This window comes from Nomascus leucogenys, chromosome 13, assembly GCF_006542625.1.
Source record: "Nomascus leucogenys isolate Asia chromosome 13, Asia_NLE_v1, whole genome shotgun sequence".
Taxonomy (NCBI): domain Eukaryota; kingdom Metazoa; phylum Chordata; class Mammalia; order Primates; family Hylobatidae; genus Nomascus; species Nomascus leucogenys.
Window position 1 is genome coordinate 85,764,252 of NC_044393.1, and position 22,610 is coordinate 85,786,861.

General features: G+C 34.2%; 1 long non-coding RNA gene across 1 annotated transcript in view; it reads right to left on the reverse strand.

Moving 5' to 3' along the window:
* Window positions 1-1,166: 1,166 nt before the first annotated feature.
* The window catches only part of LOC115838005, a 263,290-nt gene continuing 241,846 nt past the window's right edge, over window positions 1,167-22,610 (reverse strand). The window contains exon 3 of the long non-coding RNA XR_004033070.1: window positions 1,167-2,965. This is a non-coding gene — a long non-coding RNA (uncharacterized LOC115838005). The remainder of the gene's footprint in view (window positions 2,966-22,610) is intronic.

The following is a 22,610-nucleotide window of genomic DNA, read 5'->3' on the forward strand; positions in this document are numbered from 1 at the left end:
GTGTTTTCCTAAGTTTCTTGCAAATGAAAATCAAGAAGCTTCAACTAAATAACAAAATAATTAAAATTACTTCAATGGAACCATTTACTTTCATGTTTTATTTACTAATCCCTATTGACCTACTCTTTGGATAATCTAAATATTAGGGACAGGAGACATGCACGTGAACAAACCCTGTCTCTGGTATTTGGAAACTTAAATTCATCCATCCATCACAGAAACTGCCTACACTTCCTTTAGGAGATTATTTCTTGTATAACATTACTTACTCAAGGGACAGAGGGTAACTTACTTGTTTCAGTACCTACCATGTGATAAGTATTGTTAGACAATAAAAATTCTGTATTCTAGGAGTGATGAAACCGAATTTTGACTCCTGTTGCAGAGATCCATTTTGATCTTAAACTCATTCTTTCATCCTACAGATATTTAGTGAGTACCTACTCTGTGTCTCTGTGTCAGGCACCACATTCGGAGCAGGACATACATTAACTAGTTGTGTGATGTAGGGTAAATGAAAACTAACTTGTTCATAATCATATGAGAACGAAGAGTTGAAAAGGGGATTTGAATCCAGGGCTTCTCATTACAAGTCTGTGAGTGTGGGTATGGAAGTGTGGGTGTGTGTGTTTTCCTATAGGATATTTTTGCTACATTCTACCTTAAATTATTGGCCTTGGAATAATACTTTCAGCATTTTCTACTCAAGCATTCTCTACCTAATTTGTATCTTCAAAACGGATGGTAATCTCACAAAGAAGCGCAAATATGCACGGCAAGACATAGTGTCTGTAAGACTCTAAGAAGGAAAATGACTTCTGGCAAAATATCTCAGATCCTGTCCCAATGCACTTCAGGAGTGAGTTTAGATTGAAAACAAATGTATTGAATTTTTTTTTCATCTCTTTAGTTCCATTTGGCATTTGCTATATTTAATATGATAGAGGTATAAAATCCCTCTGTAGAATAAAAGTTCATTATGGAGTTATCTATTTGTAGAGCCTATGTAAGCAGAAAACTACCTCCTGGGCCATGTTTCAGAATGACTAAATAATTACATTGTTTTCATTGTTTTCCACAAGCTATTATCACATAAATACCACCCCCTTTTTTTTTAAAGTTGCAATAGGAAATGGAAACACATATGCACACATAAGCAAGTAAAATCTATTTTTGATCCAGCTTTTATTGTTCTGACATGAAGGGATACAAGAGCTGGTAAGCATAATCTTACTCATTAAGGCTGACTGGATGGAGATGAACATAATCGTCACATTTACATTTTAGGATAAAATCTCACAGATGTTGGATAAATAGAACTGAAACTAACACATATTGAACATCAATTCTGTGCCAGTCCCATATAATGAAATTTATACTCATTATCTCAATTAAACCACTCAAAGTTCTACAAATTAGATAGCCATTGTTATCTCCCCTTAAAAATATGTTAAGAATTAGACCCAGAGAAGTTAATTTTGCCTAAGTTCAAACAATTAGAAAATAATAGAAGGTAGGTTTCAGATCACAGATTTGCTTAGCATTAAAATGTGTTCTCTTTCCATTACATTGCTACTTTTTGAGTTTAGCTACCGAGTCTGCTAAAAATGGTTGAAATATCTTTAAAACATACGACATTATTTTTTAAAAGGCTCTGAGATACTTGGGGTTATTCTAAGGGACATACAGCTTCTCCAAATGGAGAATAATTGACATAGCTTCCTCCAAGAATTAAATAAGCACCATTTGAAATTAGCACATTATATGCAAACATCTGCTGCAAAATTAGTTTCTAAAAGAGCTTGAAATTACATTGTCATCCTTTAAAAGCATATTATACTTTATATTCTTGTTAAATCTATTATTGCAATTAGCTAAGATCTTTTGTGAAATGTGATATTTAGTAAAATGGTCAATATATATTGTACAAAAATGAAAGGTATTTTTTAAGTATTAAAATTCAATAACACTTTTTAAGACCAGTAGTGCTGCTAGCACCACTATGCCTACATACACACTTGCATGCCCAATGGTGAGGGTCTGCTTGCAAAGATACAACATTGAAAAGCTCAATACTGTGATGTGTGTGTGTGCATGTGTTTCTTTAAATGTATATATAATGACAATTGACATATTTCAAAATAGTAGAATGATGTAAGGATATTGCTTTATTCTATATTTGTAATTTATTGCAATGATGATAGATATGTTTTTTAAAAAAACTATTATAAAATATATGGCCATGCTCAAGGTGAGCATCTCCATTGACCAGGAAGAGAACGGAAACTCTATCGGAAGCCATGTACTTACAGGACCTGGAACTCAACAAAGTCAATCATAGCCTGCTGCTCTACTACTTAAATTAATAGCATCCTTATATAATGTGACCCAAATCCAGGCTTAAGGCTCCCCACAAAAAAAAAAAAGAATTAGAGCCTTGGCTCATTACCTACCCACAGAAGTTGAAAAATCTGTGACCAAAAATTTAAATACACTAAAATAAGTCTCTGCTTAAATAAACATTATACACTTGACCCTTGGACAACATGAAAGTTAGGGACTCTAACCCCATGCACACTCAAAACTTTGTGTGTAACTTTTGACTCCCCCAAAATGTAACTACTAATAGGCTACTGTTGACCAGAAGCCGTACTAATAACATAAACAGTTGATTAACATGTATTTTGTATATGTATTGTATACTGTATATTTACAATAAAGTAAGCTAGAGAAAAAGTGTTATAAAGAAAATAATAAGAAATATATCTGTACTATTTATTAAGTGGAAGTGGATCATCATAAAGGTCTTCATCCTGGTGGTCTTCACATTGAGTAAAATGAGGAGGAAGTCAAAGAGGAGTGATTGGTCTTGCTGTCTCAGGGGTTGCCGAGTCAGGAGAAAATGCACGTATGCATATAAGTGGATCCACGCAGTTCAAACCTGTGCTGTTTAATGGTCAACTGTCTGTAAAATATTATAAACATGACATAAAAGTAAATATATTAATGTTATATATTTTATTTTTTAAAAAATTACTGACTATACCTCAATTCTACAGCCTGATTTATTTTGTTGTTGTCATGGGAGAGTAACAGCAGAAGAGGACACAGATAAAGGGTAACTGAGAACGTTAAAAAGGTTGAAGTTTGACACAGAGAATGAGTCCACAGCATTATATTCCCATGGAAAAATAGCCATGAGCCACCATAATAAGCTGTGGTTCAGACTGGGGTCCCCAGGGCATATATATTTTATGAGGAAAGATGAGCAAGAATAAAACAGAATAGCATAGGATAAGATAGAATGGCTAAATCAAGCTCATTAACATATCCATTACCTCACATATTTGTCATTGTTTTGTGCTGAGAAACACAAAATGTATTCTCTTAGCAATTTTCAAGTATAATACATTGTTATTAACTATCGTCATTATGTTATACAATTGATATCTTGAACTTATTCCTCCCCTCTAATTAAAATTTTGTATCCTTGAACTAATACACTTCTCTCACCCTCCTCCTCCTACCAGTCTCTAAATACTGGTAACCTCCCCTCTACACTCTGCTCCTATGATTTTAACTTTTTTAGATTCCGCCTATGAGTGACATCATGCCATGAATATTTGTCATCTTTCTGTGCCTGGCTTATTTCATTTAACATAATGCCCTCCAGGTTTATCCATGTTGTTGCAAATGACAGGATTTCCTTCTTTTTACATGGCTGAATAGTGTTCCATTGTGTATATATATGGCACATTTTCTTTTTTTCATTTATGTTCACGGATAGATTTATTCCATATCTTAAGCTATTGTGAATAATGTTGCAGATTATGAGAGTGCAGATATCTCTTCAATGTGCTAATTCCATTTTCTTTGTGTATAATATATACGCAATAGTGGAATTGCGTGTGTATATATATAGACGCAATAGTGGAATTGTGTGTGTCTATATATACACACACATATATATATACACGCAATAGTGGAATTGCATTGCGTGTATATATATATAAATACACGCAATAGTGGAATTGTGTGTATATATATATAAATACACGCAATAGTGGAATTGCGTGTATATATATATAAATACACGCAATAGAGGAATTGCGTGTATATATATATATATAAATACACGCAATAGTGGAATTGCGTGTATATATATATAAATACACGCAATAGTGGAATTGCGTGTATATATATATAAATACACGCAATAGTGGAATTGCGTGTATATATATATATATAAATACACGCAATAGTGGAATTGCGTGTATATATATATATAAATACACGCAATAGTGGAATTGCGTGTATATATATATATACACTCAATAGTGGAATTGCATATATATATATATATATATATACATGCAATAGTGGAATTGCATGTATATATATATATACACACAATTGCGTATATATATATATACACGCAAATAGTGGAATTGCAGGATCATTTGGTAATTCTAGTTTTAATTTTCTAAGGAACCACCATCGTGTTTCCCATAATGGCTGTACAAATTTATGTTCTCATAAGCAGTTTTCATGTATGGAAATAATACAAGGTTTCCGTTTCTCCACATCTTTACCAATACTTCTTATCTTTTGACTTTTTGATGATAGCCATGCTAACAGGCATGAGTTGCTATCTCATTGTGGTAATAATTTGCATTTTCCTAATGATTAGTGATGTTTAGCATTTTATCATATATCTCATGGCAATTTATATTGTCATTTTTTGATAAATATCTATTTAGGTCCTTTGCCATAATTATTGCTATTGAGTTGTTTGAGTTCCTTGTATATTTGGATACTAACTGCTATCACATGCATGGCTTGCACGTATTTTCTCTCATTATGTAGATCGTTTTTGAGCCTATTGATTTTTTTTTTGTTTGATTCAACATCACTTGTCTATTTTTGCTTTTGTAGCCTGTGTCTCGAGGACATGTCCAAAAACATCATTGCCCAGACCAATGACATGAGCATTTTCTATATGTTTTCTTCTAGTAATTTTATAGTTTTGTGTTTAATTCTTTAATCCATTTTGAGTTGATTTTTGTATAAAACGTGACTCCATAAGGGTCCAATTTTATTTTTCTGCACAAGGATATCCAGTTCCCCCAACATTATATATAGAAGAGACTGTTCTTTCCCCATTATGTATTCTTGGCAACTTTGTTAAACATCAGTTACACATAAATGCATGGATTTATTTCTGAGCTCTATATTCTCTTCCATTGGTTTATGCCAATACCATGTTGTTTAAGTTACTATGGTTTTGTAGCATATTTTGAAGTCAGGTAATGTGATACCTCCAGCTTTGTTCTTTTTGCTCAGGATTGCTTTAGCTAGTCAAGGTCTTTTTATGTTCTATATGAATTTTATGATTTTTTTTCTGTTTCTGTGAAGAATCCCATTGATATTTTGATAAAGATTGCATTGAATCTGTAGATTGCTTTGGGTAGTATGGGCATTTTAACATTAATCCTTTCAATCCATGAACATGGGATATTTTTTCTTTTACAGTCATGTGCTCCATACCACTTTGGTCAAGGAGGAATGGACCTCATATACTACAGTGGTCCCATAAGATTATAATAGAGGTGAAAATTATCACCTAATGGTATCATAGCTTTCATTATGTTGTAGAGCAATGTATTACGCACATGTTTGTCATGATTCTGGTGTAAAACAATTCACTGCACTTGCTAACAATCATATACAGGCATAGCACATACAATTATGCACAATACATATTTGCTAATGATAATAAATGACTATGTTACTAGTTTATGTATTTACTATACTATACTTTTTATTCTTATTTAGCATGTACTCCTACTTATAAAGAAGTATTACCTGTAAAACAACCCCAGGTAAGTCCTTCCAGAGGCCTTTCAGAAGAAGTCATTGTTATCATAGGAAATCACATCTCAATATGTGTTATTGTCCTTGAAGATCTTTTAGTGGGACAAGATGTGAAAGTGGAAGACAATGATAATGATGATGCTTACCCTGTGTAGGCCTAGACTAATGTGTGTGTTTGTGTCTTAGTTTATAATAAAAAAGTATAAAAGTGAAGAAAAAAATGTATAGGCTGGGCTCAGTAGCTCATGCCTGTAATCCGAGCAGTTTGGGAGACCTAGGTGGGTGGATCACTTGAGCCCTGGAGTTCAAGACAAGCCTGGGCAACATAGTGAGACCCCATTTCTACAAAAAATAAAAAGTAGCTGGGCATCATGGTGCCCACCTGTGGTCCTAGCTACTTGGGAAGATATGGTGGGAAAATCACTTGAGCCTGGAGGCTGAGCCTCCAGTGAGCCAAGATTGTGCCATTGTACTCCAGCCTGCGTGACAGAGCGAGAGTCAGTCTCTCTCTCTCTATATATATATATGTATATATATATATACACACACACATACATATATATACTTTTTAAATTTTAAAGTATATGTACTTTATATATATGTGTGTATATACACTTTAGTATAAATTTCATACTATATAAACTTTAAAGTATATGTACTTTATATATGTGTATATATATAAAGTATATATAAAGCATATATACTTTATATATGTGTATATAGAGTATATATACTTTATATATTTGATATATATATATCATGTGTATATATGTATATATACACATATATACATGTATATGTATATATGTATGTGTATATGTGAATGTGTATATATATACATGTATATGTGTATATATGTGTATATATACACGATATGTGTATATATGTGTATATATATACACGATATGTGTATATATACATGATATGTATATATGTGTGTATATATACATATATACACATATGTACATATATACATATGTATATATCATATATAAAGTATATATACTTTATAAATATATTTGATATATATAAAGATATATAAAGCATACTTTATATATACACACATATATATTTTATATATGATATATATCATATATGATATATATCAAATATGTATATATAAAGTATATATACTTTACACTTTATACACACACATATATAAAGTACATATACTTTAAAATTTATATAGTATAAAGTATATATACTTTAAAAGTATACATATACACTTTAAGTATATATATACTTTTTAAATATGTATATATACACATATATACATGTATACATGTATATACACATATATACATGTATACATGTATGTGTGTATATATGTGTATACATGTATATATGTATATACATATATGTACTTATGTGTATATATAGATGTGTGTATATATATACACATATGTACATATATACATATGTGTATATATAAAGTATATATACTTTATATATATTTGATATACATCATATATATAAAAATATATACTTTATATATCTTTTATCCTTTATATATATATTTGATATATATACACTTTATATATATTTGATATATATATACTTTATATATACACACATATATACTTTATATATACTTCATATATGCATATTTGATATATATATCATATAAAGTACATATACTTTAAAATTTATATAGTATAAAGTATATTTTAAAAGTATATATCTACACTTCAAGTGTATATATACTTTCTAAATATGTATATATAGACATATATACATGTATATATGTGTATGTATATATGTGTGTATACACACATGTACATGTGTCTATACACACATATGTACACGTGTCTATACACACATATGTACACGTGTGTATATGCATATATGTACATTGTGTATATACATATATACATAGATGTACATATGTGTATATATGCTTTATATATAGATATATATCATATATATAAAAATATATACTTTATATATCCTTTATCCTTTATATATATTTGATATATATACACTTTATATATATTGATATATATATACTTTATATATACACACATATATACTTTATATATACTTCATATATGCATATTTGATATATATCATATATAAAGTATATATACTTTTTAAATATGTATATACATATATACACACATATACATGTATGTGTGTATATATATGTGTGTATGTATATACATGTATAGTGTATGTGTATGTATATACATGTATATATAGTGTATGTGTATATATACATACGTATGTATATATACATATATGTGTATACGTGTATATGTGTATATACACGTATACATATATATACACATATACACGTGTATATGTGCATGTGTATATATACACGTATACTGTATATATACACGTATACACATGTATATGTACACATATACACATATATATGTGCATGTGTATATATACACATATACACATATATATAAAACTATATATATAGTTTTTAAATTTTTTCCTTTTTTCTTTTTTGAAAAACATTTGTAGAGATGGGTTCTTGCTATGCTGGCCAAGTGATTGAACTTCTGGCCTCAAGTGATCCTCCCACATTGGCCTTCTAAAGTGCTGGGATTACAGGCATGAGCCACCATGCCTGGTCCTTATATATATATTTTCTAAAGAAATAGGAAAAAGCTTATATAAAGAAAAAATATTTTTTGTTCAGCTATACAATTTCTGCTTTAGGTTGTGAGGCTGTGTTAAGTGTCAAAAAGATTTTAAAAATTTAAAATGTTTATAAAATAAAGTTGCAGTAAGCTAAGGTCAATTTATCATTGAACAAAGAAATAGTTTATGTAAGTTCATATAAATTTAGCATACCCTAAGTGTATGGTGTTTATAAAGTCTACAGTGGTAAACAGTAATGTTCTAGGATTTCACATTCACTGACCACTCACTCAGGGTGACTTCTTGTCCTACAGGCTCCATTCATGTTAAGTGTCCTATTCAGGTATAGCACTTTTATCTTTTATACCATAATTTTACTGTATCTTTTTATGTTTAGATATGTTCACAAAAGAATATACTTACCATTGTGTTACAATTGCTTACAACATTCAGTACCATAGCATGCTGTAAATGTTTGTAGCCTAGGAGCAATAGGCTGTACAAAATAGCTAGGTGTATAGTAGGCTGTATGTACCAGTAGGTTTGTGCAAGTTCACTCTGTGATGTTCACAAAAGGACAAAATCACCTAATGATGCATTTCTCAGAGTTTATCCTCATTGTTTATGGCATATAATCGTATGTTTCTTTTATTGATGTTTTATAGTTTTCAGATATTGGTCAAAGTATACTAAATTTTAGTTAGAGAAAAGGAGTAAGTTCAAGATATCTATTTTATAACATGGGGAATTAGTTAATAATTATGTATTGTACACTTGACAATTGCTAAAGGAGTGGGTTTTAAATGTTCTTACCACAAATAAATGGCAAATATGTGAGGTAAACAAGAGAGACAGAGAATAGATGACCCCCTTCGTTTTGTAAATAAAATCTGAAAGCATCTAGAATAAAGAAATATGAAATAATGTCAGTCCAGTCAGTAAATGAGATAATTCACTTCTATGAAAATAAAAATGATAAACTTACAGGTTCCATTCACATTAAGTGTCCTATCCAGGTATAGCACTGAATTCTAAAATCCCCGATTAATGCTCATTGGGAAAAAAAATGGTTGGGATAGCAGAAATAATGAAAACTGATATCATATAGAGAGGTAGCTATAAAAATTAGTAATTTGGGAAATGAAGAATATAGCACTATGTACTATATTGAATTATGATCCAAGTTCTCTTCTCTGTAAAACTATATAATAGAATGTTCTGTGACTTTATGATGTAGAGAGTGTACCATCCTGTTCCTTGATTTGGGCTTGGCCAAGTGACTTACTTTGGCCAGTGGTACATTAACTGGCATGACATTGACATAGGTAGAGATTTTAAATGTGCTTGTTCAGGTTGAGTTGTCCTCTTGGTGATTATGTTATTTCCATGAGAAGAATATACCTTAGCTATCTATTAGTCCTGCAGCCTGAACCCTAGAATATAAAATATATGGAGCAGAGGTTTCCCAGCCTTCTGCATACCTGCAACCTCAAACAGAATCATCACAATCAACCTGCAAAAGCATAACCAAGAAATAACTGTTTGGAGGTGCAGAGAAATGTGGCCAAATAGAGGGCTTCACTGATTATTCCTCCAGCAGGAACACCAAGTTTGACTAACAGCTACACAAAGGAATGTAAATAGAAACAACAAAAAGTTAAAAAGCAAGGGGACAAAGTTAAAGTGCAGAGTCTTTATCAGTTTTACTTTTCTTGAAAGTTTGTTTATGCAATAAATGTTAATTGTTATCAGAACACTATAGTGATTTGCAAGCCTCATGGTAACCTCAAATCAAAAAACGTACAACGGATACACAACAAATGAAAAGCAAGAAAGTAAAGCACACCACCAGAGAAAATCACCTTCACTAAAAAGAAGACAGAAATGAAGAAAAGAAAGGAGGAAGAGAAGACCACACAACAACCAGAAAACACATAACAAAATGGCAGGAGTAAGTCCTTACTTATCAATAATAACATTGAGTACAAATGGACTAAACCTTCCCATCAAAATATATAGAGTAGCTGAATGGATAGAAAAACAAGACCCAGTGATCTTTTGCCTACAAGAAACAAACTTCACCTATAAAGACACACACATATAGACTGAAAATAAAATAAAGGGATGGAAAAATAAACTTCATGTCAATGAAAACCAAAATAGAGGAGTAGCTTTACTTATATCAGAATCAAATTAGTTTTAAGACAAAAACTATAAAAAGAGAAAAAGAATGGCATTATCTAATGGTAAAGGGGTGAATTCACAAGAGGATGTAACAATTGTAAACATATAGACATGTGACACTGAAGCAGCCAGATATATAAAGCAAATATTATTAGAGCTAAAGAGAGAGATATACCCCAAGACAATAATAGCCAGAGACTTTAACAGACAGTGTCAACATTGAACTGATCTTCCAGACAGAAAATCAATAAAGAAACATGGGACTTAGTCCAACATAGATCAAATGGATCTAACAGACATTTACAAAACATTTTATTCAATGACTCAGAATACATATTTTCTCCTCAGCACATGGATCATTCCCGAGGATAGACCATATGTCAAGTCACAAACAAGTCTTAAAACATTCCAAATAATTAATATCAAATATCTTCTCTGACCACAATAAACTGCAAATCAATAACAAGAGGAATACTGGAATTTATACAAACACAGAGAATGTAAACTCTATGCTTCTGAATGACCACTGAGTCAGTGAAGAAATTAAGGAGAAAATTGAAAAATTTCTGGAAACAAATGATAATGGAAACACAACATACCAAAATCTATGGGAATCACTGAAAGCAATACTGAAGGAAATTTATAGCCATAACTGCCTACATCAAAAAGAAGAAAAACTTCAAATAAATAATCTAAATATGTATCTTAAAGAACCAGAAAAGCAAGAGTGAACCAAACTCAAAATTAGTAGAAGAAAAGAAATAATAAAGATCAGAGCAGAAATAATTTGAAATGAAGAAAACAATACAAAAGATCAATGAAACAGAAAGTTGGATTTTGAAAAGATGAATAAAATTGACAAACTTTTAGCTGGACTAAAGAGGAAAAAAAGAGAGGAGGCCTAAATGAATAACATCAGAGATGAAAAGGGTGGCATTACAACTGACACTGCAGAAATTTAGAGGATTATTAGTGGCTGCTATGAGCAACTCTATGTCAACAAATTAGCAAAACTAGAGGAAATAGATAAATTCCTAGAAACACATAACCTATCAAGATTGAATCATGGAGAAATGTAAAATGTGAACAGACCAATAATAAGCAATGATGTTTAACCCATAATAAAAAGTATCCCAATAAAGAAAAGTCCAGGATGTCAAAGCTTCACTGATGAATTCCACCAAACATTTAAAGAATGACTAATACCAATCCTACTCAAACTACTCTGAAAAATAGAGAAGGGAATATTTCTAAACACATCTACAAGGCCAGTATTACCTCGATACCAAAACCAGAAAAAGGCACATCAAAAAAAGTTGAAAATCACAAGCCAATAACTCTGATGAATTGATGCGAAAACCTCAACAAAATACTAGGAAATCAAATTCAACAATACATTAAAAGATCATTCATATGCAAATCATTCAGTGTGATACATCTTATCAACAGAATTAATCACAAACCATATAATTATTTTGATTGGTGCTGAAAAACATTTGATATAATTCAACATTTATTCATGATAAAAACCCTCAGAAAACTGTGGATAGAAGGAACATAGGTCGACATAATAAAAGCCATATACAAAAAATCCACAGCAAGGATCATACTGCATAGTGAAAAGCTGAAAGCCTTTCCTCTAAGATCTGGAACATGATGAGGATGCCCACTGTCACCACTGCTATTCAACATAATTCTGGAAGTCTTAGCTAGAGCAATCAGACAAAAGAAAGAAATAAGAGGCATTCAAATTGGAAAGGAGGAAGTCAAATTATTCTTGTTTGGAGATGATATAAGCTTGTATTTGGAAAAATCTAGACACCACCAATAACCTTTTGGAACTGATATACAAATTCAGTAAAATTTCAGGATACAAAATCATCATACAAAATTTAATAGCATTTTTATATGCCAACAATGAACAATTTGACAAAGAAATAAAAAAAGTAATCCCATATACAATAGCCGCACATCAGATAAAATACCTAGGAATTAAGTTAACCAAAGAAGTGAAAGACATCTACTATGAAAACTATAAAATGCCAATTAAATAAATTGAAGGGGACACAAATAAATGGAAAGATAATCCATGTTCACGGATTCATTGGAAGAATCAATATTGTTAAAATGTTCCTAATATCCAAAGCAATCCATAGATTCAATGCAATCTCTATCAAAATTTCAACGACACTCTTCACAGAATAGAAAACAACACTGGCTGGGTGTGGTGGCTCACACCTCTAGTCCCAGCACTTTGGGACTGGACAACATGGCAAAAACCCATCACTATAAAAAAATGCAAAATAAAAAATAGCTGGGTGTGGTGGCAAATGCCTGTAGTCTCAGCTACTCAGAAGGCTGAGCTGGGAGGACTGCTTGAGTCTAGGGTGTGGGGATTGCGTGAGTTGAGATTATGCCACTGTACCCCAGCCTGAGCAACAGAGCAAGACCCTGTCTCAAAAAAACAAAACAAAAACAAAAACCCACAATCTTAAAATTTTTGTGAAACCACAAAAGATCCGGAACAGCTAAAGTTATCCTGAGCAAAACACAAAAAATAAAGAAGAAAGAATCACATTACCTGACTTCAAATTATGCTACAGAGCTAGAGTAATCCAAACAGCATGATACTCGCTTAAAAACAGACACATAGACCAATGAGACAGAAAAGAGAATGCAAAGCAAATCCGTACACATAGTGAACGTATGTTTGACAATGTTGCCAATAACATACACTGGAGACTAGACAGTCTCTTCAATAAATGGTTCTGGGAAAACTGGATATCCATATGCAGAAGAATGAAGCTAGACTCCTATCTCTCACAATATACAGAAATCAAATTGAAATGAATTAAAGACTTAAATCTAAGACTTCAAACTAAGAAACTACCAAAAGAAAACATTGGAGAAACTTTCCAGGACATTGCTCTTGGCAAAGATTTCTTGAGTAATGCCCCACAAGCACAGACAACCAAAGCAAAAAATGGACAAATAGAATCATATCAAGTAAAAAAGCCTCTACAAGGCCATGGAAACAATCAACAAAATGAGGAGACAACTTACAGAATAGGAGAAAATATTTGCAAACTCCTAATCAGATGAGGGATTAATAACCATAATATAAAAGGAGCTAAAACAACTCTATAGGAAAAAATCTAATAATCTGATTTAAAAATGGGTAAAAGATTTGAATAAGGCATTTCTCAAAAGAAGAGATACAAATGGCAAACAGGTATATGAAAACGTGTTCAAAATCATTGATCACCAGAGAAATGCAAATCAAAACTGCAATAAGATATTATCTCACCTCAATTAAAATGGCTTTTATCCAAAATCAGGCAATCACAAATGCTGTGAGGATGTGGAGAAAAGGGAGCCCTCATACACTGTTGGTGGAAATGTAAATTAGTACAACCACTATAGAGACTAGCTTAAAGTTTCCTCAAAGAACTAGAAATAGAGATACCATATGATTTAGCAATCCCACTTGTAGGTATCTACCCAAAAGAAAGCAAATCAGGGTACCAAGGAGATATCTGCACTCCTATGTTTATTGCAATACTGTTCACAATACCTAGGATATGGAAACAATCTAAGTGTCTATCAACAGACGAATGGGTTGAGAAAACATGGTACAAATACATAGGATGGCCGAATAGGAACAGCTCCGGTCTACAGTTCCCAGCATGAGTGACGCAGAAGACGGGTGATTTCCCCATTTCCATTTGAGGTACCGGGTTCATCTCACTTGGGAGTGCCAAACAGCGGGTGCAGGACAGTCGGTGCAGTGCACCATGCACGAGCTGAAACAGGGCGAGGCATTGCCTCACTCGGGAAGCACAAGGGGTCAGGGAGTTCCCTTTCCTAGTCAAAGAAAGGGGTGACAGACGGCATCTGGAAAATCAGGTCACTCCCACCCTAATACTGCGCTTTTCCAACAGGCTTGGAAAATGGCACACCAGGAGATTGTGTCCCGCACCTGGCTCGGAGGGTCCTACACCCACGGAGTCTTGCTGATTGCTAGCACAGCAGTCTGAGATCAAACTGCAAGGCAGCAGCCAGGCTGGGAGAGGGGCACCCACCATTGCCCAGGCTTGCTTTGGTAAACAAAGCAGCCAGGAAGCTCGAACTGGGTGGAGCCCACCACAGCTCAAGGGGCCTGCCTGCCTCTGTAGGCTCCACCTCTGGGGGCAGGGCACAGACAAACAAAAAGTCAACAGTAATCTCTGCAGACTTAAATGTCCCTGTCTGACAGCTTTGAAGAGAGTAGTGGTTCTCCCAGCATGCAGCTGGAGATCTGAGAACAGGCAGACTGCCTCCTAAAGTGGGACCCTGACCCCCAAGCAGCCTAACTGGGAGGCACCCCCCAATAGGGACAGACTGACACCTCACTCGGCCAAGTACTCCTCTGAGACAAAAATTCCAGAGGAACGATCAGACAGCTGAATTTGCGGTTCATGAAAATCCTCTGTTCTGCAGCCACCACTGCTGACACCCAGCCAAACAGGGTCTGGAGTGGACCTCTAACAAACTCCAGCAGACCTGCAGCTGAGGGTCCTGTCTGGTAGAAGGAAAACTAGCAAACAGAAAGGACACCCACACCAAAAACCCATCTGTACATCACCATCATCAAAGACCAAAAGTAGAAAAAACTACAAAGATGGGGAGAAAACAGAGCAGAAAAACTGGAAACTCTAAAAAGCAGAGCGCCTCTCCTCCTCCAAAGGAACACAGTTCCTCACCAGCAACGGAACAAAGCTGGACAGAGAATGACTTTGATGAGTTGAGAGAAGAAGGCTTCAGACGATCAAACTACTCCAAGCTACAGGAGGAAATTCAAACCAATGGCAAAGAAGTTAAAAACTTTGAAAAAAAAATTAGACAAATGTTTAACTAAAATAACCAATGCAGAGAAGTGCTTAAAGAAGCTGATGGAGCTGAAAGCCAAGTTTCGAGAACTACGTGAAGACTGCAGAAGCCTCAGTAGCAGATGCGATCAACTGGAAGAAAGGGTATCAGTGATGGAAGATTAAATGAATGAAATGAAATGAGAAGGGAAGTTTAGAGAAAAAATAATAAAAAGAAACAAACAAAGCCTCCAAGAAATATGGGACTATGTGAAAAGACCAAACCTACATCTGATTGGTGTACCTGAAAGTGACGGGGAGAATGGAACCAGGCTGGAAAACATTCTGCAAGAGATCATCCAGGAGAACTTCCCCAATCTAGCAAGGCAGGCCAACATTCAGATTCAGGAAATACAGAGAACGCCACAAAGATACTCCTCGAGAAGAGCAACTCCAAGACACATAATTGTCGGATTCACCAAAGTTGAAATGAAGGAAAAAATGTTAAGGGCGGCCAGAGAGAAAGGTCAGGTTACCCACAAAGGGAAGCCCATCAGACTAACAGCTGATCTCTCGGCAGAAACTCTACAAGCCAGAAGAGATTGGGGGCCAGTATTCAACATTCTTAAAAGAATTTTCAACCCAGAATTTCATATCCAGCCTAACTAAGCTTCATAAGTGAAGGAGAAATAAAATACTTTACAGACAAGCAAATGCTGAGTGATTTTGTCACCACCAGGCCTGCCCTAAAAGAGCTCCTGAAGGAAGCACTAAACATGGAAAGGAACAACCAGTACCAGCCACTGCAAAAACATGCCAAATTGTAAAGACCATCGAGGCTAGGAAGAAACTGCATCAACTAATGAGCAAAATAGCCAGCTAACATCATAATGACAGGATCAAATTCACACATAGCAATATTAACTTTAAATGTAAATGGACTAAATGCTGCAATTAAAAGACACAGACTGGCAAATTGGATAAGGAGTCAAGACCCATCAGTGTGCTGTATTCAGGAAACCCATCTCACGTGCAGAGACACACATAGACTCAAAATAAAGGGATGGAGGAAGATCTACCAAGCAAATGGAAAACAAAAAAAGGCAGGGGTTGCAATCCTAGTCTCTGATAAAATAGACTTTAAACCAACAAAGATCAAAAGAGACAAAGAAGGCCATTACATAATGGTAAAGGGATCAATTCAACAAGAAGAGCTAACTATCCTAAATATATATGCACCCAACACAGGAGCACCCAGATTCATAAAGCAAGTCCTGAGTGACCTACAAAGAGACTTAGACTCCCACACAATAATAATGGGAGATTTTAACACCCCACTGTCAACATTAGACAGATCAATGAGACAGAAAGTTAACAAGGATACCCAGGAATTGAACTCAGCTCTGCACCAAGCAGACCTAATAGACATCTACAGAACTCTCCACCCCAAATCAACAGAATATACATTTTTTTCAGCACCACACCACACCTATTCCAAAATTGACCACATAGTTGGAAGTAAAGCTCTCCTCAGCAAATGTAAAAGAATAGAAATTATAACAAACTGTCTCTCAGACCACAGTGCAATCAAACTAGAACTCAGGATTGAAAAACTCACTCAAAACCACTCAACTACATGGAAACTGAACAACCTGCTCCTGGTTACATAACGAAATGAAGGCAGAAATAAAGATGTTCTTTGAAACCAACGAGAAGAAAGACACAACATACTAGAATATCTGGGACACATTCAAAGCAGTGTGTAGAGGGAAATTTATAGCACTAAATGCCCACAAGAGAAAGCAGGAAAGATCCAAAATTGACACCCTAACATCACAATTAAAAGAACTAGAAAAGCAAGAGCAAACACCTTCAAAAATGGACTACTATTCAGCCATTAAAAAGAGTGAGATTCTTTTATTTGCATAACACAGTTGGCTTGAAGTCATCATATTAAGTGAAATAAGCCAGGTACAGGAAGACAAACTTTATGCCTCCTCACTTATTCATGGGAGCTAAAGATTAAAACAGTTGAGCTCATAGAGATACAGAGTAGAAGGATGGTTATCAGAGGCTGGGAAGGGTAGTTGGTGGGGGATTGGGGATCCATAATGGGCACAAAAAAATTTAGAAAATATGAATAAGAACTAGTATTTTCTAGCACAATATGGTGACTATAGTCAAAAATAATTTAATTGCACATTTTAAAATAACTAACGCTTGAGGGGATGGATATCCCATTTACTCTGATGTGATGATTTTGCATTGCACACATGTATCAAAACATTTCTTGTACTCCATAAATACATATGCCTATTATGTACCCGGCAAATTTTAAATTAAAAAAATTTAAAAAGAAATAGCTATTTATTGTTATATGCCACTTAGTTTTCTGGATGTTTGTTACAGCAAAGTAGCTGACTGATACAAATTTGGTACTGTAAGTAGGGTAAATTAAAAACCCTAAAATATGCGGCATCATTTCTGGGCACAGGTGGTAGGCTATAATTAACTATTTTAGGAGGCTCATAAATGGTCACCTGAGTTATGTAATAGCAAATATTTGGCAGAAGTATTAATTTGAGTTAACATGAAAGCCAAGAAACTGTGGTATTGAACTTGAACTATTCCATTTCAGAGTTTTAAGGCAAAAGTTTGAAAGCACAAGCTGTTTTCGTCTAGTGGATTTATTAAGTTACTACAAGAAAGAAATGACAAAGAAAAAGAACTGGCTAGCTTTAAAGTAGAATTCAGCATGTAAAGACTTCAGAAAAAAATGAAACTATTTCTCACCAAATTATGAAGACTTGGCATTGGAAGAAGTACCAAATTAATCATGTGGTTGTAATAACTACTTTAAATATTTTTGAAATGGCCTCTGTCTTTTCAATGGGAAAAAAATGCCCTTAAAAAGGTTAAGAGCATGATCCCATAGACGCCTGATAAATCCAAATTACCCATAATTAAGTGTAAAGAAAGTCATATCTAAACAATTGTAGGTGTAGTTTTTGCCAGACATCTGACTGAAACCAGTTGCTACATAGAAAATGTACAGAATTTCTGAGCAAGCTTTATTAGCAAAAGTGATGTTAACCTAACTACTCTTTGATGTGTAAAAATACATTTAGGTTCTCAAGATTTTACTGACAGAAGATAAGCTAAGGAAGCCTCAGTTCAGCAGAAGGGCATATTCTTCAGTGCCTTCTTGAGAAAGGCATAAAAGGGAAGATGGAAAGATATGACCCCTCACCCGCAGGCAGTGGAGATGGGTCATGAAGGACAATTGAATAGGAAGCTACTTAGAAGAGAAAAATCTGCCAACATTTGCTCAGCAGGGTTTCAGAATTGCTATGAGCCAGTCACCCTATGTACCTCCCATTTTTATCATTTTTAAATGAAATAGTTTATTACAATTATTGTGTCCATAACTGGAGAACAGTATTAAGGAACTTACACAGGATAGTGTTCAGAAAGGTGAAAGGATTGAATATATTTAAAAATATATAAAATATGGATAGCCTGAGAAATCACAAACAAATCTAACAAGAATTCTCGGATGAGTTAATAGAGGAAATTGAATACAGGCACTATCTGAAGAAATAATGATCAAATAATTTTTCTAATTTTTTAATCCATATATAGTGGGAGCATAGATAAAACAATTTGAAAAATGTTTGTGGTATCTACTAAAACTAGATATATGCCTACTCTGTGAGCCAGTGTGACTAGAAAAAACACAGTGAGTTTTTTCCTCTGCTCTCACACCACACAGCAATTAACACAGAAGACTTCTGTGACCAAAGTTGGGGGTGAAATTTCTCCCCACCACAGAGCAAGCAATGAGTTCTGTAGCAGAGACCGACAAAGTGTCCTAGTAGCAAGTTCAGGCTTCTGGAACTTCTAATTGTTTGACTTCAACTTGGGCTTCCCATGACCCCTTCTTTGGATTCAACTGATTTGCCAAAGCAGCTCACAGAATTCAGGGAAACTTACATTTACTGCTTTACTATAAAGGATATTACAAAGGACACAATGAAGAGATGCACAGGGTGAGGTATGGGAAACAGGGAATGGAGCTTCCATGCCCTCTCTGGGTGCACTGCCTTCCAGGAACCTACACATATTCAGCTATCTGGAAGCTCTTCAAACTCTGTCTTTTGGGTTTTTATGGAGGCTTCGTTACATAGGCATGATTGATTAAACCACTGGCTATATGTGATCAATTTAACTTTTAGCCCTTCTCTCCTCTCTGGATGTTGGAGGCGGGGCTGAAAGTACCAAACTTCAAATCCTGTCTGGGTCTTTGTGGTGACCAGCTCACATTCTGAAGCTATCTAGGAGCTGCCAGCCATCAGTCAACTCATTTGTATACAAAAATATATCATTTTGGAGTTTCTAAGGATTTTAGAATTTGTATACCAGGAAACAAGTAGAAGACAAAACATATATTTCACAATATCACAGCCAGCAATTCCTCCTCCAGGGAAATACTTATAAGAAATGTGTACATATGCTCACAAAAAAGACATGTGGAATAATTTTCATAGTAGTTATATTAATAATAGCTAAAAATTGGATACAATCCATGTAAATATGCATCAGCAGTATGTGAAATTAAAGGGAGCTATGTTCATAATGGAACACTACACAGCAATATAAAAGATGTAACTACTGCTCCATGCAACAAGGTAGAAGACTCCTATAGATAGAGTAAAAGAAGCCATGCATAGAAGTTCATAGATCTCATTCATAAATGGAAATATAATTCTATGATAGCAGAAATCAGATTAGTGGTTAATACAGGAGGCAGCTATTGACTGGGCATAAAAGGTCTTCTGAAGGGTGTTGGAAATATTATGTAAGTTAGATCTGGATCGTGTAACGTGGATTTTTTATATAAAATATATAAACATATAAGTTAAAATTGGTGTACTTATGTATGTTATACCCCATTAAGTAGAATGACACGATTTCTCAGATCAAACATTCGCATTCCTGTGTCTCTTCTATGTCCCTTTGTCCTCTGGCTTTCTGATTTCATTATTCCAGAGACTAAATCTCTGTTTTCCTAAAGATTGTCTAGCAGTATTGGAGGGTGGCAGAAGAGGATACCTGAGCAGAGGGTACAAACTTTTTACTCTAAAGTTTCTCCCAAATTGCTTTGCTTTTAGCCCAGTTTCTTTCTTGTAACTTTTTTTGGTACCAATGCTTCCAACTTCTAAACCTTCTAGAGATGGGCAGGGAGAACAAGCTACTCTCTTCTTACAAGGTCACTCATATTCAGGCGAGTCAGTAACCACTCCTTCACCTGCTGTTTGTCCCCCTAAAATGTAATGAAGCCTTTCATCTGCAGAAGATATCCTCTTGCTCTTTCGCTCTATCCCCACCTGTGTTTATACATACATACATATGTATACATACACATATGTGTGTGCATATGTATAAATATACAATTTATTTTGTAATTCTGTAATCATGAAATTTGGCAAGGAAAGAAAATTAATATTTGAGCTCTTAATTCACTGGAATACTTAAAAACCTGGGGCCATGAGAGACACATGTTTGAATGATTTATGTATGGAAGAAGCCCCCATCTTTTCACATAGAAGCCAAGGCTGTATTAGTAAGGGTCCCAAACTCAACCAGGACCTGGGAAACCTCTCCTAAGACTGAAACTGGCCTGAAGAATGAATTAAATAAAAGGATTTAATAATTTTTACTTAAAACTTTAAATTGCAAGAGCAAGATTAAATTTTTGGCCTCTAATTCTTCCTTGATAATTTAATAATGGAAGAGGATTCACACTGTATAATATGGGAATTTTTTATGTTTATGAAAAAATTTACAGTAATTTTATGGAGTCACTTGTGTTTACTGGATAACCTCTAGTGGGCTATGATCAGCAGAATGATTGATAGGGAAATATTTGAAGTGGGAATTAGAATAGTGATGAAACATCAGCTTTGGAATATAGGACAATTTTTGAGGTAATTAATGTATCATCCAGACCCATTTCAGAATCCTGGGTGTGAGATGGAGAGGGCCAAAGGATGAACTTCTCACAGAAATATAGACAAAGAAGCAATGTTATATATTGAAATAAAGGCCCACAAAGGTGGAAACTGGTCTTCTTCTTTGACAGACACTGCTGCAACCTCAACTTCCATGTATTAAACTCAACAAATTATAGAAAGAAATACATTGAAGACTGTAGAAGTGTTATAGATTTTGGTCATAGACTGCATGGGTTTAAATCTCAGCTCAGCCATTTACTAGCAGCATGACCTTGGATAAGTTACATACTCCTATTATGCCTCCATTCATGCACCTGTGAAATTTTGTAAAGATTAAATATTTTAGTAAAGGTATTTAAATATCTTTTTATAAAGATTAAATATTTTAGTAAAAGTAAATGTTCTTAGAATAGTGCTTAGCACATGGTAAACATAGGTAAATATTACCTATATTACAGTTTTCCTCTCCACATTTTTACTATGGTCCTGTAGGTGATTTTGGCCCTGCAGCCTTGCTCTGAAGCAACCTCTCTGGCAGACATCCTTAGAGAAAGCTCTATGAATAGATAACCCAGCTAGCATTTCCCCTCTCCCTTACAGCAACCTGGCCTTAAGATGCAAGAATTCCGTATCACTTCCTGTGGCAGACGGTACCCTGGATTTGGGGGAAAATTCAGTCTTGGGAGAATAAGTTTAATTCCAGGGGAAATAATAGCTGACCACAGAACAAGCCATATTTTCCAATTCTGTTTTACTACTAATAAGTTACATACTTTGATCGTTCCTCTATTTGATATCTGTATGTCTCAACTGATTCTGTTCTTGTTGGTAGAGTGAAATAGAAAATAAGCGTGATTAGTCAGCACGCTTCAATCTTCAAAAAAGTGTTCATTTATTATTCTATTTGTAATCTTTTTATATTCCATGAAAGACAGCCTACATGGAAAAACATATTTAATAGAATCATTAATATATACATAAATTTATATTTAATAGTAAAAGATAATTAAAAGCAATTAAAATCTAGATCAATTCAGTATTAAAATATAACTCTGAGCATTATGACAGCCAAAACCAAACATTGACGGTGCTAGTT